The sequence below is a fragment of the Strigops habroptila genome, chromosome 9 (assembly GCF_004027225.2).
Source record: "Strigops habroptila isolate Jane chromosome 9, bStrHab1.2.pri, whole genome shotgun sequence".
Lineage (NCBI taxonomy): Eukaryota > Metazoa > Chordata > Aves > Psittaciformes > Psittacidae > Strigops > Strigops habroptila.
The window spans coordinates 42869676-42895993 of NC_044285.2; the positions used below are offsets into that span (position 1 = coordinate 42869676).

General features: G+C 52.5%; 1 protein-coding gene across 13 annotated transcripts in view; it reads left to right on the plus strand.

Moving 5' to 3' along the window:
- The first annotated feature begins 3802 nt into the window (after nt 1-3802).
- The window catches only part of MBNL3 (muscleblind like splicing regulator 3), an 88884-nt gene continuing 66368 nt past the window's right edge, over nt 3803-26318 (plus strand). For 3 of the 13 annotated variants that reach the window (XR_003993094.1, XM_030497094.1, XM_030497106.1), the window contains exon 1: nt 13421-15699. The gene's annotated coding sequence lies outside the window, so the exon portion shown is untranslated. Of the gene's footprint in view, nt 4064-4823; nt 4959-5070; nt 5227-5631; nt 6440-13420; nt 15700-26318 lie in introns of those variants that run through there. The other 10 variants (XM_030497099.1, XM_030497104.1, XM_030497100.1 and 7 more) reach the window with 8 other exon arrangements.

Sequence of the window (26318 nt, forward strand, 5' to 3'; positions counted from 1 at the left end):
GCCTTTTGTGTAAAACGTCGTTTTCTAAGGAGTGCTCAAGGCCTGTGCCTCTGCTTACCTTTTGTAACACATGTAAGGTTAACACTCAGCAGCGGCTATTAAAAGCAACTTCTGCTTGAGCAGGGTTAGGTTTTGAAGAGTCATTTTCAGCATTGCCCATAGCAGGCATAGTCAGAAGTGCAGGAACACAGTGCAGGGCCCTCCTGCAGCAAACGCGGGGTCTTGTGCCACGAGGGGAAGTGATGTGCAGAGGTGAGCCCCTCTGCCTGGCACACTGAGGAGTTCAGGACAAAGAAAACTTTGCAGCAAGAAAACGCAACACAACAGCAAGGTAGAGATGGAGGCAGGACTTTATGGTGGGGTCCTTCTTTCTGTGTTTCCCTTGGGGCATGTCGCAGGAGGCATGGGAGTTCTAATGGGTTGTGTCCCTGGTGCTCCCCGTAGCAGTGTTTGGCTCGCTCTGCTGATTGTCTTGCAGCCTTTAACAGCGAGAAAAGGAATTAGCTGGTAGCCGAGGGGATTCCTAGACAGGGCAGCCCCCAGCACAACTACAGGCTGGGTGGGGAACGGATGGAGAGCAGCACAAAGGAGACGGACTTGGGGGTGTTGAGCACAGAACCCCCTGTGTGCTGGGCTGCACCCCCAGAGCGTGAACAGCAGTGATGTGCAAATCCCAGACCAAGTTATCCAAGCACGGGCACTCCAGGCTGCATCCTATGCATGCTGCAAGCAGATCACACGCTTCTACAGCGTGCAGCCAGGTGGAGATGTAAGGCACCATCTCCACACTCACCTGCAGAGCCTGCCCCGCAAACACGGGACGTGGCATGAGTCAAAATGAGGGACACCAGCAAATAATAGACTTCACCTGAAGAAGAGCAGTAATTTACAGCTGTAAATCACCTTTCATCTGCAGATCACAGAGGCGTCTCCAGCAGTGATTAACGCAGCCCTGCAGCATCCCTGCCCCATCACCAGTGCGGGGCCATGGTTATTGCACCCACTGGCACACGGCCACGTGTCCTTGCAGGCACCTGCAGGAGGGACCTGGCTCACAGGGCTGGTCCTGCTCTGCTTCCCATGGCCACGTTGGAGGGTCCCGGGCACCTCTGCCAAGGTGTCCCCAGCGTGAGCAGTTTGGGGTCTGCTCCCACAGCAGGTAAGGATGGGCCAGGAATGGGTGGGGGAGCGGAACCCTCTCTGAATCCAATCCACTGGCGCCTTGGGGTTTATTTGGTATTTTCTATGTGGGCATCACTATTTTGCTCAAAGCAAACTGGAGCGAGGAAAGTTAAGCCCCTCCAGCAGCAGAGAGCACGGGCAGGGTTGTAAATAAAGTATGGCAGGAAAGTTTCCTAAAGTTCCTAAAGTTTTCCTATGTTTAAGTGTGTGTGTACATGTGTATTTAAAAATATATATTTACAGAATATTTTCAAAGAAGCCAGAGTTCTTTAACCTTAGTAGTTCTCTATCTAAAGAGGGACACACACACCAAGCACTTGTTAACTCAGGCATGGAGCACAGGTTTGCAAGGATCCGTGTGTGGGGCTGTTCCTATCCCAGCCTTAGTCCCCTGCTTCCCTGAGGTGAGGCATCTTTCCTCGGGAAAATGAAATAAGCTTTTCTGGGAAGAATTTAAGCGTGAGAGAGAAAGATGAGGACTGGTATAATCAGGAGAATTCCCTGTCAGTTGGAGGTGTACCAGACTTGACTTCCCTCCCCCTGGGCTGGGTATGTACAACACACCCTGCAGCACACCAGTGCCTGAACAACACAATGTGAGACTCTGGGCTACAAAACTTGTCTATTTTGAGTTTTCAGTGAGCAAAATAAAGCAGAAGTTACTGGGCTGCACGTGGGAATTGAAATGTGAAATACAGGAGAGGGGAACCAGACTGCAGGACGTCTATCAACGTTGTTGAAATCCTGTGTGTGATCACTTTGCATGGCTGAAAATAGCTCTGGAAGGTGCCTGGGGACAGTGCAAGCCGGCCCCTGGCATCGTGCAGCTCCCAGCACTGTTTTACTGTCACGCCAGGAGCTTTGCTGTACCGAGAAATTACAACTGGACTCTGCTGCTCTGTCCGTGTTACAAGCAGGTAAATTAAAGGTTAGAGAGATTGTAATTTGCTTCAGGACATAGAGAATGTTGGGGCAGGAGTGAGACCTGCAAGCCCTAGCTGACAGTCTCTTGCTCCGACTTCTGCATGAAGTGGGATTTGTTTCCCTCGTTAAAAATAACCTTGTTTATAACCTCTGTTTCATGATTCAGCTCTTCTGCAGAAAACAACTGATCACCATCAGAGCAGGGAGCATCACGTTTCAGGAGGAAGGTGCAATGGGCCGTGGCACCTCAGGGATGCTCCTTGCGAAGGGCGGTTTGGCTGAGGAAATGAGGGTACATTGGCAAAGGGCTGCTCTTTTTGACGAGGAGCTCTCCTGTCGGAGATCGCTGTGCCAAATCCTAACCTGCCTGGAGCTCCTGCCGTGCAAATCCCCACCCATGGCTTCTGCCCCGCCAGAAGCACCGGTGCCTCATCACCATGAATGTGGCCCTGTGCAGGCCCAAAGGTACAGACAAATGTGGTTTTCCTGGTTCCTCTCCTCCTTCTTGCCTGTAGGTCAGAGCATCAGACATGCATTGCTCCAGATGGGGCGACCCGGAGCCCTACCAGTGGCACAGCTACCGGTTTTACGTCTAAAGCAAGACTCATTGCCAAGAGAAATCTCCTACGAAGTCCCCCAAGCTTTGGTTCCTCAAAGCTTGGTGTGATGTGTCTCATGAGCAGCACGGCTCTCCTGCCTTTTAAAGACAACGCTGCCAGGGTTTGCTCGCTGCTGTAGTATCTTGCCTGCAAAAATCAGGATTGCAGCTGCAATCCTCATCCCATTTAGTGGCTGGGAAGCAGAGGTGCAAAGTGAGCATGACCAAACTTTTTCCAAAAGCATCTGATGAGAGCTTTAAACTAACAGAGGGGGGATTGAGATATAAAGATGGAACTGGATGAGCTTTAAGGTCCCTTCAGCCCAAACCAGTCTGGGAGTCTGTGATTTTTGGCTAGCACTGGATTAAGTTTTTGCTTTCAGGAGTGTCAGCAACTGCCGGCCCAAGTGATTACCCATGGCCACACAGATCATTGGTAGCAGAAACCTAAACAGAAGTGAAAGCAAAACCCCTGAGACACAATCTGGTGATGCAAATTTGAGCTCACCTTTCCTGTTTTAGGAGCTAATCCTTTGTCCTTGCAGCAAGAGGAATTTTCCATAGAAGGGATAGTCTTTTGAACACATCACTGTGTGTTTAATGTTTAACAGTGGGATCATTATGGGTTTATTAGCAGTATGTAATGCTTTTTCGTGTTCAACTGACTTTGCAAACATTAACTAATTGATCTCAGCTAGGGTGGTAACTAGGAAGAGAGGCGAAGCGATGTGCTCCTGCTCACGGGGAAGCGGTTGTCGGCACAGGGTGCAGACACGAGGCTCCTGCTTTGCTGCTCTGACCACCAACACCGGCAGTTTTATTAGTGTCATTTCCATTAGTGCTGCTGTCGGGGAGGAACACTCTGTGCGCAGTAAACATCCCTCAGCTGCTTCCCTCTGCTTGTGGCTGAGCTCACAACATGTAGCAAATGTCACCGAGCCCCATAAAACGCTGATTTAAAAAATATTAAATACACGATTGGCAGTGTTTCCGTCAGTAATCCCGTAGTTGCTGGTTGTTTTCAGCTCACCCTCCCAGAATGCGTGATTAAATGGTGCGTATTTGTGGGAATTAGATGCTAAAGTCAGAAACAAGCGGGGCTGCTCGCAGCCAAACGCTGTGAGGGTTTTAAAGGCCACATTGGCAAAGAGCGACTGGAAGCCTCCTGAAGACGCCTGCCAGGAAATTAGCTCCTCGTTTGCAGTATGCAGAACATGTACGAGCTCCATGATTTACTCGCTCATCTGCTCCACATTGCGCCTGTTCTCCCTCACCACTGTCCTGGCGGACGCGATTGTCTGTTGCAAAACAGGAGTGAAAATGAGCACTGCAGCGTGGAGGAGCTGGGCCGTTACCCAGGTAAGGGCCGCCGAGCCTGGCAGGGACACAGCCCCGCCACGGGCAGCGGTGGCAGGAGCGGTGGGGATGGAGGGCACCCAGCGGGGTGGGTGTGATGGTGGCTTTGAGGACACAGGGGATGCGGTGGGAGGGATGCAATGGTCGATGGTGGCATGGAGGGGATACAGCCCCTCAGTGAGAGGTTGCAGTGATGGCTTTGGAGATCAGGTCGGTGCAGTGTGGGGATGGGGTGGTGGCTTTGGGGACCGTGGGGACGTGTGATGGCAGCTTTGGGGGCAGTGGGGACACACTAGCGGGATGTGATGGTGGCTTTGGGGACAGTGGCGACACAGTGCTTGAATGTGATGGTGGCTCTGGGGACCATGGGGTGGTGTGATGGCAGCTTTGGGGGCAGCGGGGAGACAGTGCTTGGATGTGATGGTGGCTTTGGGGACAGCGGGGACACAGAGCCCGGATGTGATGGTGGCTTTGGGGACAGGGAGCCCTCGGGGTGGAGGTTGTGCGATGATGCCTTTGGGTCCCTTGACCGGTGCCCGTGTCAGGGCGGTCCGCAGCTGCGGGACAAGCCGCTTGGGAGCCCGGCGGGGCGATACGACCCAGCAGACCCCTCCGGCGGGGCCCGGGCGCGGCGCTGCACCGGCGGCGAGTGCGCGGAGCCCCGCGGGTCGGGTCGGGTCGGGCCGGGCCTGCTCGGCGCGGCCCGGCCCGTTGCCATGGCAGCAGCCAGGCGGCGCGGCGGCGCGCGCGCGGCCGGCGGGGCGCGGCGCGGGCCCGGAGCGTACCATGTGCGCCCGGCGGCGGGAGGCGGCGGAGGGGCCACGACGGCGGCGGCTGCTGCTGCTGCCCTGCTAGCTCCGCCACGGCGGGACCAGCGACCGGGAGCCGCGGCGTCAATGTAACGGCGGCGGGACGGCGGGAAGGGAAAGGAGGGCGGGCGGGGGGGGGGGGGAGAGCCGTCGCTGAGTGGCATTTCCACGCCGCGCGTGGCCGCGGGGAACGGAGCGGGGGGGGCGGAGAGGGCGGAGGGCGGGCGGGAGGCGTTAAAATGGCGGCGCGCAGCCGGCCCCCGCGCTAAACCGGCCCCCGTGGTTCGCCCCGTGCCGCCGCGCGTGGCACGGTGCGGCCGCCCGCTGCCTGCTGCCGCCGCCGCCGCCGCTGCTGAGGTAAGGCCGGGCCCGGCCGCGGGGCGCCGGGGCCGGCTCCGGGGCGGGCGGGCGGGCGGGGGAAGGAATGTCTGTGGCGGCGGGGGCTCGGCGGCCGCTGGCGGTTGTCCCGGGGCTGCCGGCGCGGCTCCTTGGCGGCTCTTCGCTCCTTTGTCTGGCGGTGGCGGGCCGGGAGTGGCTGCGGGGGGGCGGCCGGAGCGGCGCGGTGCGAGGGTGTCGCTTCGTTCTTAACCACCCCCCCCAAAAAAAACAGAGGAAAAACCCGCTCCCAAAGTAATGTCGGAGCCGAACGTGCCCCGGGCGCTGCCTGCGCCTCGCAGCGCAGCGAAACGCCCGCTCGGCGCAGGGTGGGAGCGGAGCGGTGCTGCTGGGAAGGCGGCACAGGGCGTGCGGAGGGGCCGGGGGGCAGCACGCGGTGGGGGGGTGTCCTTCTTTATTTATTTTTTTCCTCTTTTATTTTTTTTGGGCTCTTATGAAGACATGCGCATTTGTTCATTCTTGCCACCGCACTGGAGTCTGCCTAGAAACAAAGAACACAGCCTGGCGAAGTTGATGCTGGCTCCCAAAGTGTCTGGCTTTTTTTTTCCTCCCCTTCCATTCACTTATGCCATAGTTAAAAACCGGGAGATAATTCCTTGGGTTATTTCCCCGTGCCTGCTGATGGAACCCCCCCATACACACTATCCACCCCCCTCCCCCCCGCCCCTGCCAGCCCAGGTTACGTGTTTGGGAAGGTGCAGCCATGATCGCTAGAGCAAGTTCTCCCGTTCCCCCAGCCCCGTGGTGTGACAGCTCGCAGGAGGTGTTGCTTTCCGACGGGGAGCCACCCCCTTGCTGAATCATCCTGGAGCCATGGCCGGACGGCTCGTCCGCCGCTGCGGGAGCACGATATTCTCCTCTCGAGCATGAGGTGGTGGCGAGGTGAGACGCAAGGAAGAGACCTGTTTGCATTCGGCTCAGGCGCGGCGCACGCTTGCGGGGAGAAACCTTTCCCTTTCATGGCAGCAGGAGCTGCGGATGCAGTTCGGAGCTCAAAGGCAAGACGTGCGCTGCTGAAAGGAACATCCCCTGCCTTTGAGGTAGTGAAACTCCAGTCAACTGCCTGAGCCTGCAGCTTTGGCTCCTCTGAGGGCTCCTTTCTTGCATGGATAGGCTTCGTGCGAGATCACCTGGCTTGGGAATTCGTTGTCTTGCTCAGTGGTGGCTGTTAGCAGTAATCCTGGGATACGTGTGCCCAGACAAGTGTGTGAGCAGGAGTGTCGTGTCCGTGCCGTTTGCCTAAAACTAGTTTGTGCTGTCCTGGTGAAAGTCATTGCCTTCATTACTGCAAGGAAATAATGACTTTACCTTTTTGTGTCAGATGCTGAAGTGTTGCCAGGTATCCTGCCTTTATTCAGAGCATGCCAAAATGTATGGGAAGGGAGGGAGAGGTGGGACGAGCAATTTTGAGCTGGGGTGTATCAGGCAAGACTAAATTGCAGCAGTTGTTGGACATGTAACGAGATCCTGTAATTAGTTATAGTCTATACCGTGCTGAAACTATCGAGTGTCTGAGCTGGAGCAGTCTGAATTAAGCTGGTTCTTCTGGGATTATGCAGAAGCAGAAGTAATGCAGTTAAAGTTTCCATACAGCAGCTTCCATGGGGTTGCAGAGATGTTTTCCCCCGCTGGGTCCTCCTTGCGGGTATTTTGCTTTTAAGGTAGTACGTGGAAGCTGCAGTGGTGCTGCTCTCCAGGTTAGAGAAATGGCACAGTCATTGGAGCTGTATTTACTAGCGAAGGTCCAAATCGTGCGCCTCAGCTCCTGAAGGAAGGACTTGAGGGTTCAGGTTTGTGCAGATCTGAAGGATTTAAAGGACTTTGTCGTTTGGTCTTAAAACCTCCCTGCCTGCCCCCTCTCTGTACCCCAAAAAACATGTGTGCTAGTGAGTGGTGTGGTGGAGAGCCTGCAGGCTGTGGTGTTGCTGGTGCTCCTGCAGTGGGGCAGGGTCCCCGTGGGGCTCTGGTTTGCTGTGGGGCTGTTCTGGTGTGTGGCAGTCACTCACACACAGGCAGACCCAGGAGGCTGTGCAGTCACGGTGTGTGGGCACCAGCCCTTCATCGGGTGCTAATTTCCCTTGGTGTGTGCGTGTGTGTGTATATATATAGACATGGTACATATTTAAATGAAGCGATTTTAAAGTAGTGATGGCCCAGAAAAGTTTGAGAGCTATTTCAGAGTGTTTCTCTCTGAAAGACAATGGACTGTGCAGAAGCTTCTAGGTATTATGGGCTGTGCTTACAGCAGGAGAGGGTGCAGTCAGCCCTCTCAGAAGGTAGCTGCGTTTTCCTGGTTCAGCCTGTGTGCAGCTCTAGGCCTATGGCAGGCCTGGTTCTATCTTCCAGGCGGTTTGGGATACACTGGCAGGGGCCAAAAGCAGCCTGGTAGTCAGTGGGGAGATGAGCCCCTCAGGGCTGCTCAGCCTCCTGCAGCATCCGCCCAGGTCAGCAGTCAGGGTACCACATCCTGCCCACCACCGTGGGGAGCGAGGGACCCCGTGGAGAAAGAGGGAGTGGATCTGGGGCTGCCCTCCCAGGGAAGGTGACGGACCAGTGGGGATGCTGGACAGTTGTCCATCTGAGGTGTTGGGGTGTTGCATCCATACAGAGGATTTTGTAGTGGCTTTTGTGCCCAGTTCCACTTCACCAGCAGTGCTGACCTGCTCTGCTGCCTCCTTCCCTGTTGGGGAATGACTGGCATGAGGCTGAAATGATATTCTTAGATTTTTACTGACCTAGAAGTTTTCTCTTGGGCTTACCCCAAGATGAATACTTGTGCTGCCACCAGAAGGGAGGTTTTGAGAGGCTGTTCTGTGCCTTTAAGGGAATCTCAAAGTGGGGGTTAGAAACTTGTGGCTCGAAGCGGGGGAGGTTGGATTTCGTTTGCAGCACAGCTCACAAATCAGTTCTGAAGCTGGTGCTGTGGTGGAAAATGTGCTCCTGCTTCCAGCCCTTCCCTCCAGTCTCTTCCCCATCCTTGTGGAGTAAGAACAGCCTTGCAGAATAACAAGAAAGCACTACTCATTTTAGCCATCGCTTGGTTCACTTCTCCATGTGGCCACAGGAACACTTGTGTTGGCACAAGGACCTGGCGTGCAGGGACAGGACAGGATGAGGCTGGACTGCTGCTTGTATTAGCAGCACTGGCTTATGCTGAGTTAAACTGGTGGCAAAACTGCGTTGCTAGTGTCTTGCAAATGGCTCTTTCTTCATGCCACGAGTCAAACCAGGGCTTTCCTAGTCCCCAGTGCCTGCAGCTTAGTCAGGACCATGAAAGCAAAGGGAGATGTTCTTTGTGGGCAGTGCAGGCGCAGGTGACGATGACTCCGCAGTCGGGGTTTGGTGACTGATGCCTCAGCAGGACACCCCTCCTGCCGTGCTGGTGCTTGGAGCTTGGCTTTGGCCATGCAACTCGCTGTGTGACTCAGGTGTGTTGGGAAAGAGTGTGCAGCCTCCAGAGGAGCAGGCTATTCTGACCATGAGCATACTAGAAGTCACGTGTGGGAACTAAGATGAGTACTAGAAACACGAGGCTGCTCATTTAGAGGGAGGCTGTGCGCTGAAAGTGGAGTTTGCTTAGATCTCTTTGCAGGGGTAGTCACAGGAGCTGTGGCTCTCTGCTGTGTGCTCCGAAAACAGAGTGTAAATGTCCAACTGAAGAACAACTGCCACTGCAGGCAGACATGGTGGCACCCTGCATTTGCGTTACCCACGTCCAGCCTCCCAGCACCCAGCAGGAAAAACATGAGGAAAATCTTCAGCAACGGGATAGAAACGCTGGGTTGGGGAATGGTGGCAGTGGTGGGGAGAGGATGTCTTCATTGAACAGTGCGTGTTTGCTCTGAAAATCCCTTAAAAGCTCTGAAGCTCAGGCTTGCTTGGTCTGCTCTTTGCCATATGTAATATTTCAGGTAGAAGCTTTGATTCAGTGTGGACAAGTTGATGCAGGAGTTGTTCCCTCTTAGGTGGTAGGGAACCAGTTGCCCATGTGTAATGCACTGGTTTGCTTGTTCGACTGGTTGGGGGTTTTTTTGGGTGAGTTTGTTTTTAACCAGCGTAGTGCAGAGCTCTGGGCAGTACATGCATCCTTCTCTAGGGCAGTGCCTAATCTGTCACACGGTTTAAGCACAGACTTGTCTCTCTTGCTGAAGCGCAGCCTTTAAGCCGGAGCATTTATTAGAACAAAAGACTTTGTAATTCTCTGTTCACATTTAATGCGGCATCACAGGTATTTTGTGCGTGTGTCTGCTCCTGGAACAGAGTTCCTCCTTGCGCCCCCAAAGTATAGAAGCTGTGTAAATGGATCCTTTAGGTTTGTTTTCTCTAGGTTCCTCTGTGTGTGCAGGTTGCTGCTCCTCGATAGATGATTTACCTGAACTTGTGCTTGCGATGCTCTTGCAGTCAGGCATCTCTTGCTTGCTAAGCTGTTGTGTGTTGTTTTAAAAGGAGTGTATCCTCCCCTTTTTCCATGCCATCTTCCAGGAAGGATTGTCTACCCAGAGTGATGTTATCTTCCCCCATTTTAAATGGTATCAGTAGGTACTTACTTTTTCCCTTCTCCCATCTTGATGCTAAGTACCGAACCGTCTTGGATTACTCACATGGAGCAAATCTGTGGCTTGGCCTCCAAATTACATGGCTCTACTCAGCAAGGGTGAGGTCCCCTCTCTGGAGCCCAAGTAAAGAAAGGTGCCAAGATCTTACTTTGTGTAAAAGCACATTGACTGATATCGAGCTGAAAACCTGGAGGCCTGCAGAGCTGGGTGGTTTATGTCTGAGGGCTTCTGAATGCATAAAATCAGAGCGAATGCGTCTGTGTAATCCAATCTGCTCTTGAAAGCCTTGCAGAGGGCTGCGTGCTGCAGACATAAGCTGTGTCAATAAGAACTCTATTCACCCTGGAAAACAGCCTCGTGATCGGCTTTGACTGGCAGCTTCCTAAGGGAGGGCCTTTCCTGAGCGAGCTCCAGTTTTTGGCGGCACTTCTGACTGCCTTTTGGACTCCCACTTGGTGTTCTTTCCTTGCCTTATGTGCTGGGAGGGTGCTGGGGCAGAGGGTGGATTTCACACAGCACTATAATGGGAATGTGGGGGGAGTTTCCTTCCTCGCAGTGCAACCCCTCTGCCAAAGCAGTGCTTAGGAACACGGAGGCAAAGGGATTTAAGAGAACAATAGGACTGTAGGTTGCTGTGTGAGGGGTGCACCTTGAGCGTGCTCAGGGTTCTTTACCGCAGAACAGTGGCACAAACCCCCTGTCCTTGGAAAACTCTTGGGTGGTAATGGACAAAATGTGCATGTTAATGTGCTCTTTCCCCTTGGTGCTGCGGATGTGTGCGTTACCCAGCAGTGGTGTTGGTGCAGTTCCACTTTCAGCAGTGCTGGCACATATCTGTACCAACAGCTGTCATTTCCTGGTTGTTACTATTGAATAAAACTCACACAAGTCAGAACTCTTACTCTGCTTTCTGAAGTGTTCTGCACCATTTTTCTTGGAGGAAAAATCTGCTTGAGCTGCTAAAAATGCTGCTTATGAGCTTTTCTGAAAGCAGGGTTTAATCAATATATCTGGTTCTGAGCTGCTGTGCAGTGCACAGTGTTTGTGCAAATGGCGTTTCCTGTTGCATTACAAGGCTGATACTCAGGGTTTGCTCTGCTGGCACTGAGTTACCAAGACAGACACTAGACTGTCACTACTGGGTGATTCTTTGTTCCTGCAGGTCCCTTGGTCTATCTGTCACTTCTTTTCTAAAGCTTCAGCTCCATGCTCAGGTGATGGGTTGAAAATGAGCTCATCTGTCTGTCTTTCTGGGTTATTCCTGTAGCTGCAAATGAAAGCTTGAGAATACAATTAGGATGTAATATGCACAAACTCAAAAAAACCCACCCCAAAACCCAACCCAACAGAAAATGAAGTCATGCAAAGCTGTTACTTGAGAGAAATGCAATTATGTTTGGAGCCAATTGAGGCTTGACTTGATTTCCCAGAGTTTGCTGGTGATGAGGCAGTAAAACCAGAATTAACTCCTGAAATACGCCTGTCCTGAGCCAGGAATTTGGCTGGTGAAGATCCCAGGAGCCACCCAAAGCAGTGGGATCCCCTCGCAGGGAGCCCCGTGCTGTTTGCAGCGGGGTGGGTGGGTCCTGCAGTGCCATTGCCCTGTCTCTCCCCAGCCCATTCCCTGCGATAAAGCCCTGGCGCTGCTGCGGGAGCTCTCATACCCGCCTGTGAGTGGTTTAGGAGGGATCGGCCCCCGGGCAGAGCCGGGAGGCCAGGGCTGGGGCAGGAAATGCTGGTTTCTCTGCTGCTGCTCCTGAGGCGGAGAGGCCACCGCTGGGTGATGTGGTTTTACTTCCTGTTCCCGAGCTGTTTGGGTCAGAAGTAGCGGTGTTTTTCCATATTAAGATGTTTGGCTTCATTCTGAAGGCAGCAGTAAATGTCACACCATGCACAATGTGCCGCTTATGTTTCAGAGACTCTTTATGGCTGCCTTTGACTTTTAATTTGGATGGTGAAACCTTCAGTAGTACTTTTTCTGCTGCATAGACCTGCTTTTCAAGGAAAACAGAAAGGTTTTATTTTCTCTTTCTTTCTGTTTTGGAAAGAGCCTTTGAACGGGTGCTGGAGAGGGACTCTTCATCAGGGACTGTAGTGACAGGGCAAGGGTTGATGGGTTCAAGCTGAAACAGGGGAAGTTCAGGTTGGATCTAAGGCAGAAGCTCTTCCCTGTGAGGGTGCTGAGGCGCTGGCACAGGGTGCCCAGAGAAGCTGTGGCTGCCCCATCCCTGGCAGTGTTCAAGGCCAGGTTGGACACAGGGGCTTGGAGCAACCTGCTCTAGTGGAAGGTGTCCCTGCCCGTGGCAGGGGTTGGAACTGGATGAGCTTTAAGGCCCCTTCAACACAAACCAGGCTGGGATTCTATGAAATAGCTCGCAGGCCTGTAGCTGAGCAGGAGGGAGCTGGCAGGTCTGACGTGGGGACACAGGGACACCTCAGCCTGCTTCTGCACTCCTTGGTCCCGAGGAGATAATGCTGCAGGAGTTCATTGAGATGCTGGGACTTTGTTCATTAACATTTGGGAAGTGACCTTTTGGTGGAAGGTCCTGGGACTGCAGGGCAGGGTGGTGCTGGTTGTGCTCTGCAGGGCTGTGCCGCCGGGAGGGATGCATGTGGGTTGATGGACCGGTCATTACAACAGTCCTAAAGGCTGGAATGCTGAGCTGCTGAGTGTCCCTGCCTTGCTGATGGGGAAACCTGCCTGTAAAGGAAAACCAGCTCATGCAGAGGAGCATCGTGGCCTGCTGGGAGCCATGGCTGGCTGCAGGGCTGCTGCTGGGACTCCTCCGGAGCACCCCGTTAGAACACAGCACGCAGAGAGTCACCGCAGGCTGAGAGATCCAAAACCAGTGGAGAAGAGGGGACTGGGCTCCCTGGGCTCTTCCCTGCCTGTGTGGGGCAGCAAAAAGTTTCTCTTCCCCAAAATCTGGTCAAACCTCTTGATCAGTGCTGTTCACTGTTAACCAAGCCACTTGGTTGTAGGATCTCCTCCCCTGGCTACAGCCAGCAGGTCAGGATGCATGGATCTCTAAAGCCACACCAGGTATTGGTGGTATCCTTTAAAATACAGTCTGAATGCCTTAAAATAAGTAGTGCTGGCCCAGGGAGCTGGTATTGCACCTTCAGATATAGAAGAGTTATTTTTGAGGTACCAAAAGAAACATTAGCGTGGATCCATCCGTAGGGATCCAGGTGATCTGTCCTTTCTCTGTAGCCTCCAGGTGCTGGGTGGATCTGACTGAGGAGGCCAGAGCACAGAGGTGTCTTGTGAAGTGTCTCTGTGCCATCAGACAGGCTGCCCAGCTTTTGGCACTGCCATTTCCACCTCTGCACTTCACCCCTGGATCCACAAACTGATGCGTCTGCCCTGGGTCTTCTGACCAAGTCCCCCATGAATTGGGCTCCCCTGGGTACTCGGTGGAGCACTCAGTGCAACAACCTCGGTGCCCTTCGTTCAGCACAGCCTTGGTAAGGGGCTGATGTTGGTTGTGCTCCAGGCAGGGTCTGGCTGATGCAGCAGCACCTTTCACAGGGTGCTAGAGGAGGCTGTGCTGCAGGTCATGTCAATAAGGCCAACCAGAGCGGGGTGACCGGTGAGCCCCTTCCCTCCTGCTGACCTGCAGTGAGGTGCCCCCCCTGCTGAGGCAGGGCCATTGGCTACTCCAGCTCCCAGGCTGTGCCACGTGCCCTTGAGGGCATCACGAGGAGCTAAGCCTGCTGTTTCATGCCCTTCACATGGGGTTTGCAGCTGAAAGGTGCTTGCTTTCCTCCTTGTGCTGTCCTCATTGCTCTGCTGGTGCTTGGGCTCACAAGTGCTTGTCCTGGCTGAGGAATGAGGCCTGAGCCCCACAGACTGATGCAGCCTGGACTTGGGTCACCTGGAAATGGTGGTGACAGAGGAGCTGGAGGATGCCCAGGGCTGAGGAAAGCATCTGCATGGCTGAGGCTGAGCTGGTCACTGACAGCTTCTGCAAGTAACCAGCTAGTTCAATAAAATGCTGCTATGGTTCTGTACTGGTTAATAAGAGTGATGCTTAATCCAGCCACTGCATAAGGCCATGTGTCAAGGCAGATGCTTTTTACCAGCAGTAACTCCCTTTCTGAAACTAAAAGACTGGACAGTTGAGCTGATCCCATGCAAAGGTAATTCACTGCAAACTACATTTCAGACAACTGCCCACTGATTCCTGCTGTGCAGGCTTGGGGGTGTGCTGTTCTTCCCAATGGGGGGACCAGGAGAGCAAATGGGGAAGGCTGGAGTTGGGGGACCACAGCCCAGCACTCCAGATCTGGGGCTGCCAGGCAGGGATGTGCAGTTTGTTTGCCATGGAGTTTGCCTTCTGTCAGTAAAATACAGATAGGAACATGTGTGAGAAGCTTTTAGTATGAACATTCCTGATGTTCAGCAGCAATGTGGCTGGTGACTTGCTTGACTCGTGGATTTCCTTTGAGCATCCTCAGGTACTACTTTGTCAATAGAATCATAGAATGGTTTGTGTTGGAAGGGACCTTAAAGCCCATCCAGGCTGGATGCCATTAGGATGCAGAAACTTGCTGAGTTATGTAGCAATCACCTAAAGGAAGGAAAAGAAGGCAAGATGCTTGTTAAACTAACATTACAAATGCTTCTGGTTTACATGTTTTTAAAGACACCTGGTACAAGCCAACTGCTGAGGGCGAGAAGTCCATTACAGGGATTATTGGCCACCTGTAACATCTTTGTGACAGGCAGAAAGTGAAACTGACTCCAGATGGGAGCGATACAGGGAGGAAGGTAAAAACCTTAATATGCTGAATACTAGAAGAGTGAATTTAAATTCATCTAATGTCTGTAATCTCTGTTATTAGCTGTAATCTGCTTCCGAGAAGCACACAGACTTGCCTTTCTTTTTTTCCTTCCTCTTCGCAGAACTGCATTAATAAGAACAGAGTGTTTCTCCTGACCTCTGCATTTAGACTCTGAGCTCCCAAGAGCACCACTTTCTCTTCTGTATTTCTGGACAGCATCTGCAGGTAGTGAAAAGCTGCCACAAGTAAATAGCAATGCTGGAAGCATGTTACTGCAGTCCCAGGTCACTCAGCAAGGCTCTAATGCTGCCTGCTGCTTACTGGAGAGTGGAACTAGGGCTACAGTTACTGAGTGTATGGGTGTTTTTAGGATGGTCTTAAACCTGTGTGTTGCCGAAGTGGTTCTCAGCAGGGTGATCCCAGGAGGAAACTGGGAGAGGGTTTGGATGCTGTGGGTTTGGATATATACATCTTTCTGGGGGTGTACTGCAGGGGAGATAAAAATGCAGTGGTATGGATGAACTTGGTGCAGTATTGTTAGCTGGATTGTGGAGACAGAGGTGAGGCTGGCCTTAGGGCTGTGATTTGAGCCTTCAGTGTGGGGAGAGAGTGCTGTGGCCCAGCAGCAGCATCCAGCACCTCCGGGTGGGAGGTTCTCACAGCTGACCCCGTGCGTCTCCGTGTTCCGAGGGGCAGAGCCCGTGCACACAACTTTGCTTTGGTTCCTGCACGGATGTGATGTTGCTCATCCTGGAGATTCAGGCAACCAAAACAAGAGAGAGAATTAAAGCATGAGATCTGCTTGCTCCTGACCTGAATCCCCTAATCGCAGCCTGGCGTAAGTGAAGGTCTTAGGCTGGGTTGAGTAGAGGGCATCTCCACACAAGAAAATGTCTATCTGCCCTCCCTGTCCCAGAATTAGAGCTACCTCGTGATGAAATATGGTTGTAAGGGTTAAACCTGCCTTGTGCTGGACCTGCTGTGTGTGACCCTGCTTCCCCTGCTGCAGGCACCCCGGTGAGGATAGGTGAGTGCTCCCGGAGCTCCCTGTCCCCAGGACAGCTCCCCTGGGTGCCAGGAGCACGTCCCGGTGAGTCCGAGCCTTTTACAACTGCTCCTTCATTTGGTGGACTTGGATTAGAGCCTTAGTTGGATTTAATTTAGAGTGTGTGCTGCTACTTTCTGTTCTTCAATCCAGGAGGCAGCTCATGCAGCAGTGCGGCCGCTTTCACTGAGCCTGGAGCTTGCTTTTGCCTGTGGTGCCTCCCTAACCCCAAGCCAGTGGTAATCCCTCTATTTCAGCTTCGTGTTCCTTTCATTCCAGGTTGTAAGACTGCAGCAAGTGATGCAAGTCCAACTGGGTTTTTTCCAAGTAGGTGGCTAAGCTGAAAAATCAATTTTAGATAAAAGAAAAGGAACTTATTCCACTTTGGGTGGCTCCAGAACAAAGAAAAGGGAATTGTCAGCACATTTTGGCATGGAGGTGACGGGAAGTGCGTTTGTTTTTTAGTGGAAAGATACGTAGTTTATTTATTAGATGAGAGGTAGAGATGCTTCAGCTGAGGGGTGGAGATGAGAAGGCAAACAAGGGGGGAGCAAGCCTTGCCTTTGTAAAGCAATGCTTCAGGTTTTCTTTTGAACAGTCTGGAAATTCAGGTTAGTCACTGTAAAACTGAATAAATAATGTCTGTGGAAAGCACAGCCGAGCCTGCACACAGAGCAGGGAGAGCCACATGAAAATGCTTGATAAAAGGACCTTACAAGCACATTGGGCTCAAATCCGTGGTCGTGCAAACTGAGGGAGCATCTCTGGTATTTCTGTTACCTGCGGATCTGGCTTCTGTCTTGGTTTTCGTCTCTTTTCCTTCCTGCCCTCTCCTCCCGTGACATGGAAGATGTGTCTGTGTGGAGGGTTTCTTGCAGCACGTAGTCAAGGGCCGTTGTGGAGCTCAGAGAACTTGATCCAGAGGCTCCTCCCAGCTCGATGGGGGTTTGATTTTACAGCTCCCATGCACCAGGAGAGCATCTGTTCAGCATTGTGTCAGATACAGATAATGGGGGTGTGAACATCCCCCACAAACACACCACCGTGAAATGTCTTTGGGAGCCAAGAAACACGTGTGGTGGTGCCTGGAGGTTGAATTCACAGCTCACTGCCTTGGGATAAGCTGATAACAGATTAGTTGCTAATATCTCACTTATGTGTTGATATTTCCACTGCTGTTACTGATACAGGGTCGAGGGTTTTGGGTCACAAGGTGGAATGCATGAGCCAGATCCCACTTGGTCTTGATACCCTGTTTGTATGATGTGTTTGGGCAAGATAGGACAAGTTGTTGCCCATCTACCTCCAACCTGTGACTCCTGCATGTTGGCCACATGAAGACAGCAAGGAACAGGACAAGTGTAGCATACTAAAGAGCCACAAACTACCTCTTCCTTTGACCGTACCATCGCAGTAAGTCTCTGGGCTGTGCCTGGTAGGGTACTGTTAGAGGATGATGTGGTAGCTGGTTGAAGTCCTCCATGTTCAATTGGTGTCTTCTCTTTCTGCTAAAGAATGAATAAGCGCTCAAGGCCAGGTTGGATGGGGCTTGGAGCAACCTAGTCTGGTTGAAGGTGTTGCTGCCTGTGGCAGGGGGTTGGAATATAGAATCAGCCAGATTAGAAAAGACCTTTAAGATCATCAAGTCCAACCTTTACCCCAGGACTGCCAAGGCCACCACTAACCCATGGCACTGTGAGCTTTGAGGTCCCTTCCAACCCAAACTATTCGTCCTGGGTTTGTCTGGGATAGAGTTAATTCTCATCCTGGTAGCTGTGTGTGCAGTGCTGTGTTTTGGTTTCGGTGAGAATGATGCTGATAGCACACTGATGGTTTAGTTGTTCTCAGCAGCACTTACCCTGATCAAGGACTGTTCAGTCCCTCATCCTCTGCAGTGAGGGGGGGCACAAGGAGCCGGCAGGGAGCAGAGAAAGGACACCTGACCCCACTATCCAAAGGGTCACTATACCACAGCACATCATGCCCAGTATAGAAACTGGGGGGAGTTACCTGGAAGGGACCGATGGCTGCTTGGGTCAGGCTGGGTTTCGGTCAGCGGGTGCTGAGCAGTTGTATTGGGCATCACTGCTGGTCAGTTTGTTTTCCCTTTCTCCTTTTAGTTTTATGTTCTCTCTCCTTGTTAGCTCCCTTATCATCACTGTTATTATTATTAGCAGCATTATACTGTACTTTAGTTATTAAACTGTTCTTATCTCAACCCGTGGGTTTTACATTCCTGTGATTCTCTCCTCATCCCGCCCAGAGGAGGGAAGCAGGGGGGTGAGCGAGCGGCTGCTGGTGCTGAGCTACCTCTGGGTTAAACCATGACACTGTTCTATCCTAACGCTTGGATGAAGCTGGATGTATCAGACGTGGCTGTGGCTTCGCTGAGAGGCCAGGGCTGCATCCGAGGCAGCTTTGGGGACTGTTGATTGAAGGTTCCTGTCCTGTCGGGTGAGCTCTAGGGTAGGGTTTACCTTGCGGAACATGAAGCGTGTGTTCCATGTTTGCTTTGTGGCTCTTGAACATACGTGTGTGTTTGAAGTACCTGCAGTTCAGAGGGAGCCTCATGAGCCTTTGTGTGATCAAAAGAGTCTCCTGGCTCTGCAGGCTAAAGGGGAGGCTGAGCGTAGACAGGCCCATGGTGGTGTCTCTGTGTTCGCTGTGCCCTTAAGGTAAAGGATTAAGCTTGCAGAAGAGGAACGAGGTCAGGTCTAGACCAAGGAGTAGACTCTGGAATCCAGCCAAGAGTGTAAGTGAGGTTTTTCCTGTAACAGCATCCTTGATGTGGCACTTGTGTTGGCTTAGCCGAAAGGAGGCTGACATCTGTAGGTCAGGCCTGATTAAAAGGGAAGGAGGGTGGAGAATAGCTCTGCGGAGTAAAGAGGATTTAAAGATAACGGTGGGAGGAGATGCCTGGCCCTGAACTTGCAGAGTTTGGTTTGGCCTTGGGAATCCAAGGCAGCAGGGACCTCCTGATCCCCAGGGTCCTTGTCAGCCCCTGGAGCACTGTGGGTTCCCTTCATCCCCAGTTCATGGATGTCTTCTTTCCAAGCCCTTGTTCCCAAGTCTGACTTAAGCTCTCTTCTGCTGCTGCTGAAGGGAAGCCTTCCACACAAACCTCCGGCTTGCAGTAAAGCCCTACCATGAGGACAGCAGCCACCCTTCTCCTTGCGTGTGACAGGGCTCAGTGTGCGGCTCGCTGGGTGCAGATGAAGGGCGCTGTGGTGCTGAGCTGTGCAGTGGTGCTGAGCGTTATGCACCCGAGGCTGCTTCAGAAAACGTTTCTGTGCTCATTTTGACCTCTCTTGTGTCTTCCTGCCCAAATGCAGTTGTGATGGCGGCTGAGGATGCTGGAGACTTTGCTGAGAGAGGAGGATGATGGCACTTGAGCAGCTCTGTAGAGCAGCATGTTGTGTTCAGAGCTGTGGCTCACACTCACCAGCTGCTGCTTAACTTCCCCACTGAGCATGTTGCTCTCTCAAGTGCTTTGTCACTGAGGATCAGCTGTGGTGGGTGACCTGAGGCGCAGGGGTGAGGTGACACTGCAGGCAGTGCTATCGAGGAGCGTGCTGCTGCCGGAGTCAGGAATGCAACTTCGCTGTTCCTCTTCCTTAGGGTCCTTCATGGGCTGTTCTGATTTTTTCCACGATGATTCCTTTTAGTGGAAAAAGGGTTTATTTGATTAGCTGAAAACTTCTGTGGTAAAAGTCTGACAGAAGAAGGGCACTTGGCTTCTCCCTGAAGCAACAGTTTTAGTTTCTAAATGAAAAACTTTCCTATCAAGATAAAAATAGAGAATTACTTTATGGGGAAAGTACTCATTTCCCTGCCGGCTCATGGGCAGCCTTCAGCCATGAGGAAGTGGGGAAATCACCCTCAGCTCCCCTGGACCACAACCAGCCCAGGTGGCTTTCCAGTGAGGCATCTACACTGGAGCTGTGCTTTGGCCCTCTGAATTGAAGGAATATGTGAATCCATATGAAAACTTGATGTTTCAATGCTGCTTCCCTCCCTGCAGGACCTATTGCACATCCAGTGGTGCATGGGTGAGGTTCTTCCCCTTCCTGTGCTTGGTCCAGTGAAGCAGCACTGAGAGCTGTGATGGCTGCTCACATCAACCCATTGCTAACTGTTGTACTCAGGGCAGTAACAGCGTAAGCACCAGTGTCCTTGCGCAGAGTCCTGGGCCTGTCTTTCAGAACACTGGCAATTATTTGATGACTTTGTAGAAAATAGATTAACTTGGCTCTCGTTGTAGGTCCTAAATTCATCTCCAGCTGTGACAAGAGCCAGGATTGAAGCCTGGGTCCCCCAAAGTAAAATGCAGGTAATTGCCCCACTCCATCATGTGGCTGTACTCAGCTAACAAAGGCAGAGCCTTCAGCAGACAGGTCCAGCTCACAAGTGATGCCAAGCCTCGGAGCTGCCTGCATGGCAGCCTGTGCTTGCTCAGAGCCTGCAGTCCTTGTCTGCATCCCTCTTCAGCTGCTTAACCTCTCGGTACTGCTGCCTCTCTCCAGTTGAGAGACTTCTGCACCAGGATGTGTTCTAAGCTTGAATGATGATTTGTGTTATGGCAAAGGCTGTGGGGTCCCACCAAGGTCAGAGTCTGCTACAGAATTCAAGGGAGAGGGTTTCTACCCTGAGGAGCCTTAGGCCTCAGGCCAAATCCTCAGGGTGATGTGACATTAGTGTTATTAACTGTAACTGGTGAAGGGGGTTCAGAGGGGTGAAGTGAGACAGCTGAAACTGCTGATTTCTGGCCTAGAAGAAGGGTGTGTAAGCCCTCAGCTGGAGTCCTGCCTTGACATTCCCACCAGACCAGATCTCCTTGCTGCTGTGCCTGGGGGACTGTGCTGCACTGCCCCTGGCAGGTCAGGGGACGTGCTGGACATCGCTCCTTGCCACCTCTCCATTGATTTGGGTGTAGAGGCTGGGGCAAGGCAGTGTGATTCCAGAGCAGGGCCGGCTGCTGTGAAGCTTTCCTGCCTGGCCACTGACCTCGAGCAGGTCACTTAAACCTGTTTTTCTGCAAAGGGACAGCTTGGATTAAAGTTTCTTGACATTTGAGTCCTTTGCAGTATTGTGACGTTGTTCAGTTTCAAATACCATTTTTCTTCCCTGTGCCATACCTCAGTTTGACTGTTGCCCTGCAGTGACATTGGATTAGTAAACTGGGGAGAAGAACAGTCCTTGGTCTGGGTGTAAGCATTGGCTGTAGCCTGTAGGAATGCGTCTGCAATTTAAAAACCATAAGGCCTTATTTTCAGACCCTGTCATCTCTTTAGATCCAGGCTGCTTCCCGAAATCCACACCGGCCGTTGTTGTAATCCAGAGGCTGTGTGTGCAGGCAGTGCTGGCTGCTTGAATGCAATCCTTGCACAAAACCTCATCTGTATGTAGATACCAGCATGTGAACAGTGGTGGCTGTGTGAGTGGATAAGCGGGTCAGGACCCCCTGAAAACAGAACCATATTGATGTTGTTAGCAAAAGCTGGGGAGCGTGTTTTCCTTGGAAATTGTTATTCAATATTGTCCTTGGTTCCTTTTGAATTAAACATAGCGTTAAGAATTGGTTTGCTGGAATTCGGACTGTTGTGGAAGATTGGATGTTGGGCGGTTGTTACGAGCAGCCGGGGAAGGAGGCATGACCCGAGCAGCCGGCAGATGCGGAGGCATTGGCAGCACTGGCAGCAGGGAAATCGAAGACAAGAGAACCCATGGAAAAAATATGTACAAGGTAAAACTTGCACAGCCAGCCCTTATGCAGCAAATAAAGCAAGGTCTTGCTGACCTTGGCAGCTGTACAGGGCAGCCTCTGCATAAGAATGACTTGTGCTTAATATGCCAGAGAAATTATTCAGGGACAAATATCCCTGCCTGCTGCAGCGCTGGGGATGCCATCTTCTCCCATCTGCACTTGCAACACGAAGCATTGCAGACAGCGTAAGAGGAGCAACTCACCCTCCTCAAGCACTTGCAGTTCTCCTTGCCATGGCCTGCAGAAGGAATCTAGTGCTGTCCTCCTGGCAAAGCTGGACCCTTCAGTGCCTTATAGCAGCTGCCTGTGAGAGCTGGCAGTGCCTGGTGTAAAGGCAGTGTGATGGGGGTCTTACTTAGTCCATGCAGTTTGTGTCTGCTGATGAGAGATGTGCTTGGCTCGGGAGTGCTGTGCTCCCCGTGCTGTGCTGTGCTGAGGCCCTGCAGCCTGGTTAGGTGCTGTGAAGCTCTGCTCTCCCTGGCAGCCTGTGCGGGTGCCTGTGTGCAGCTCCGGGGCAGCCCGAGCCCTGTCACCCGCTGGCAGCGTGGGCTGGAGCTGTGGCACAGCCTGTGCATGGCGGCTCCTGCAGCAGAGCCTGGGCCCCCCCAGCCAGGGGGGCATGGGACAGATGGATGCGAGCTGGCTGCAGGCTCAGCTCCCCATGGCCTGGGGCCAGGCCAGGGCCCGCTCTGCGCCTGCGCGTCCCTGCGGTGCTGCTGCTTACTAGCCCTTGCTGCTTACTACTGCTGTTCTACATGGGCTTTCCTTTCTCAGCCCCATAACCACCCATGTTCAAGAGCACAGCTATCTTGAGAGTGAGGTCTCTCTGTCGGGAGACGGGCAGGGACAGTGTGTGTTGCTGTTGGTCATGGGAAGTGTAATTAATGCAGGTATAAAGTGTTAAATGCTAAATTGAAATGGGAGATGTAGAAGCAGTCGATGGATCAATTCCAAGGCTGGGACGGAATGCTCAGGCTTTCAAACAATAACCAGATTTCCGATAAAATCTTCATTGTGTGTAATTAAAGGGGTTGAAATATGAAATCGGGTGTTAAGGGAGTGATATTTAGATCATGTTGAAAGAACAAAGATCCAGACAGAAGAGTCCTCCTGTCTGCAGGCAGAGCCCTTGGCTAGGCAGAAATGGTGTGGAGCTCGGGGGCTGTACCCAACTAGTGACTAAAACCACAAAAACGATGGGAAAACTGGGAAAACCCATGCTGCAGTGCTGAACATCTGCCTGGATGGAGAAGAGACCATTTGGACCTGATAGCTCCTTTTAGTCTGATAGCGCTTCCAAGGCCTTGGTCCATCCACGTGCACAGACATCTACAGCCGAGTCAGCCTTCCAGAGAGGTGATGACAGCCTGTTAAAGATGACACCAGTGGGAAGCACTGCCACAGAGAACGCTTCCCAAGAGTTAAACCTGCTCTTTACCAACTGCCACCCCGTTTCAGTGATAGCCCAGCTAGTCAGCAAGAGCCAAGGCATGCAGCTGGTGTTTTGTTAAGGAGTAGAGTGGCAGTTAAGAGAACGAAGGTTGGGCTCAGCACTGCTGCCAGTGGAATGCATGGGGTGTCCTAAGGCATTTCCAGGACATTTCTTTGAAGTTCCTGTTTTTCCCTTGCCCTGTAATCCATAAAGAAATAAGCAGAAAAGGCTTCAGAGTAGCAACTCCTCAGTTTAACTGGCCTGTGAGTAATGACATCAAACAGGGTTTGCTCTAAGGGCAGCATCAGGCTTTGCTCTTCCAGTCAGCTTGATTTTCTGATGCTGGGAGCTGTGCGGGAGGCTGTAGAAGGCTGTAATAAGGACTCCAAAGGAGATGTTCCTCCTTCACGTGAATCATGGTGGAGCTGTGAAGGTCCTTGCCAAGAGGTGTTGTGGGTACACGAAGCTTGCACAAGTGCTGGGGAGACTGAGCAAGTACTAAGTGAGGAGATGGTTGGGGAATGGCTTTAACCTGCCAGAGGGGAGGCCGAGATGAGATCTGAGGCAGGAGTTCTTCCCTGTGAGGGTGGTGATTCTGCCAGGCTGATGTTCTATGAACGGTGAGCAGGGAAACCACCGCAGGCTCAGGAAGTTCCCAAAGTTAAACAGTGGGAGTCTGGAGAGCATTGGGGGGGTGCATGTTTGCCTTGGGTACTCTTGGGCACTTGTGGGTGCTGCTCGCTCCTTGTCTCCAACTGGAGTGGGGGGGTCATTCCTCCTCTCCTGCTGCTCAGGGGCCTTGTCCTCTCTGCTCTCGCCTGCCTGTGGATGGGAGCAGAGGAAGGACTTACAGGCCATGTACCACTGTGGAACATCATGTTTGAGGACTTGCATGCTGCAGGGTAAGTCCAGCCTCCCATGACTGCCTGTCAAGGAGGATTTTCTTGCCCTCCCTGATCCATCCCTGTGGTCCTGATCCCAGTCCGCTCGGTTGTTTCCACCTACATCTTCAACACAAGCAGGAGACCTGCAGCTCTGAGGGGTGAAAGGTGCTTTACACCCTGGCCTGCACACTTCCCCCTACTTAGCCTTCCTAGAGGGAAATCAAGGAGCAGAGATGCTGGTCTCCAGTCTTCTCAGATGCCTTGATGCTCCCTAAACTATATCCTCACCAGCTACTCCCTTGGGTTGACTCTGTCCTTGGGATGTGCAGATGAAGTTCCCTGCACTCTCCTTCCTATGGGGCAGAGTTGGCTCCTCCTTGAGCACTGGTGTGTGCGTGATGTCTGGTCCCAGGCCTGTTTTTCCTGACCTGGATGCATGGAACAGCTTGTTCCCTGCTGCCTGTTAACCCTTGCAAAGACAGTTTGTGGTGGTTGTTCCACCCTGCTGTGCTTGCAGGGTCAGCTCTGCCTCAGGCTTAGGGCAGAGCCGGAGGGAGTTAACTGCTGAGGGATGATGGCTCTCCCCAGCTGAAGATCTGCTCCCATGAGCTATTTAAGCCTCTGTTTCTTGTATCTTGGTGCCAATCAGATTAGCTGGTGCCAGGAAACAGACCACTGCCTGCTTGCTCCTGAATGCACCCTTTTTCCTCCTTACCTGTTTATCCCAGTCAAGCCGCTTCCTGCTCCGCCTCCGTTCTGTTCTTTTGCTTTGTTCCTTCCTTTTCATTTTCGCAGTCTTACCCTGGCCCATCTCTTCTCTCCCCCAGGCTGTCTTGCTGGGTTTTCACATCCAGCCTTAACAACACAGTAAATCCAGTTCCCTGCTGGAATACTGCTGGCTGCTCCGCCGTGCCCTGCATCAGGCTTTTCTTGCTCCTGATTCCCTCCACAACGCTTACCCCATTGTAACTCTGATTCCCTTTAGTGTGCAGAAGGAGAGATATCTCCAGTTCAGTGGAGGCATTGAATGTGCTTATCTTCCCAGGGAAGAAAGGGAACAGGCTGGAGGGAAGCTGGGAAGCTGCAGTCCTTCCCCTAGGCTGTGCTTGTGCCCCCGGCACTGCTCTGCTCTCCTCCCCAATGGACCCTTCTACTGGTTGCTGTTTTCAGCAAGGGATTCGTTGTACAAATAAGCTCAAAACCCCCTCAAGCCCCCAGGACCAAGTGTTCCAGCCTGGCCATGTGTGCCAGAACAGGCCCATCCCCTGCCTCTTGCAAGGCCCCACCTTTATCCTTATTCTAAAAATACAGTGCAAGGACATTCCTTCCTAGTTACTCTGTTCTGTTATTCTGACCTCATTACACTTCCCCAATAGAAAACTTCACTGCTCTCCTCTATTAGTGGTGAAAACAAACAAGACTGTTGGACTTCCTCTGGAAAAAATGCCAGATGCATCACAGGGAATTGCAGGGAGCCAAATTTCCACTGCGGAGTTGGTGCCGGACACACATGTTCCCTTGCATGCGTCTGGTAAACAAAGTTGTCTTCACACTTAGAAGAACTTAAACCAGTTTATCCCTTATATGTGGTCTGATTCCCCTTCCTGATTGGAAATAAAGTGCTCCTGTACTGTTAGAGCACGGTGCTGGGCTGGGCTTGCAAGAAGAGCTGCTTCTTTCCAGATCCCCCAAGCTAAGTATATTTTGAGGGTTATGGATGTTCCTGTAGGTGGGAATGAGAGCCAGTGATGGATTGCTAAACCGCATTGTAAATTCACTTCCTTGGCCACCTCTGATTACCTCCTCTGCACTCTGCTCCTGATCATTCTCCTTCAAACATCCTTCTCGTGTTCTTAACAGCAGGCAGTTAAAACAAAGACTCCCCTTGCCATCCATCCCCTCTTCCCTCTGCCACCACCCAAGCTCCTGCCCTTGCTGGGGGGAAACAAGTGCCTTGAAGGGCTCAGGGTGCACGCTCCAGGCTGGAAGGAATATATCCCTGTTTAGGTTTATTGCCTGCTGCTTCAAGTCGGTTTGGACAGGCACCCAAGCAGCCTGACCATGAGGTGCTGGGGGCTGCGGGGGGGTGGCAGGAAGGACAGGGATGTGGGAAGCGCTGTTCCTCTGCCGTGGTTAGCAGAGCCTGCCTTCTGAGGCTCCTGGGTTTGATTTGGTAGTTTCATGCCAAGCTGTGTGCTGTCTGGGTAAAAGCATGCCACGGGCCTTAAGTGTGGAAACTGGACGTGGTTCAGGTCACTGAGACTTCCACAGGGAAGGAGAGGAGTTGGAGACTGACACTTTGCAGATGCAGCGAGGTAAGGAGAGAATTGAAGATCTGAGGACATCAGTTGGTGTCCGTGACTCAGGCGTCTTGGGGAGAACAGAGAATGTTCAGTCCCTGGAAAGCTGATTCATCCGCCTGGCAGTGAGATGAAGAGCAATGAGTAACAGATTCTGGGGCGTGTGGAAGGCAGGAGGGGCCAACACATAACTCTGAGCGGCTTGGGAAGTACCTTGAGGGTGACTCTGACTTCCCCTCCGTGCCTTTTCCAGGGCTTGGCTGTGTGGGCTCCTCTCGGCCATC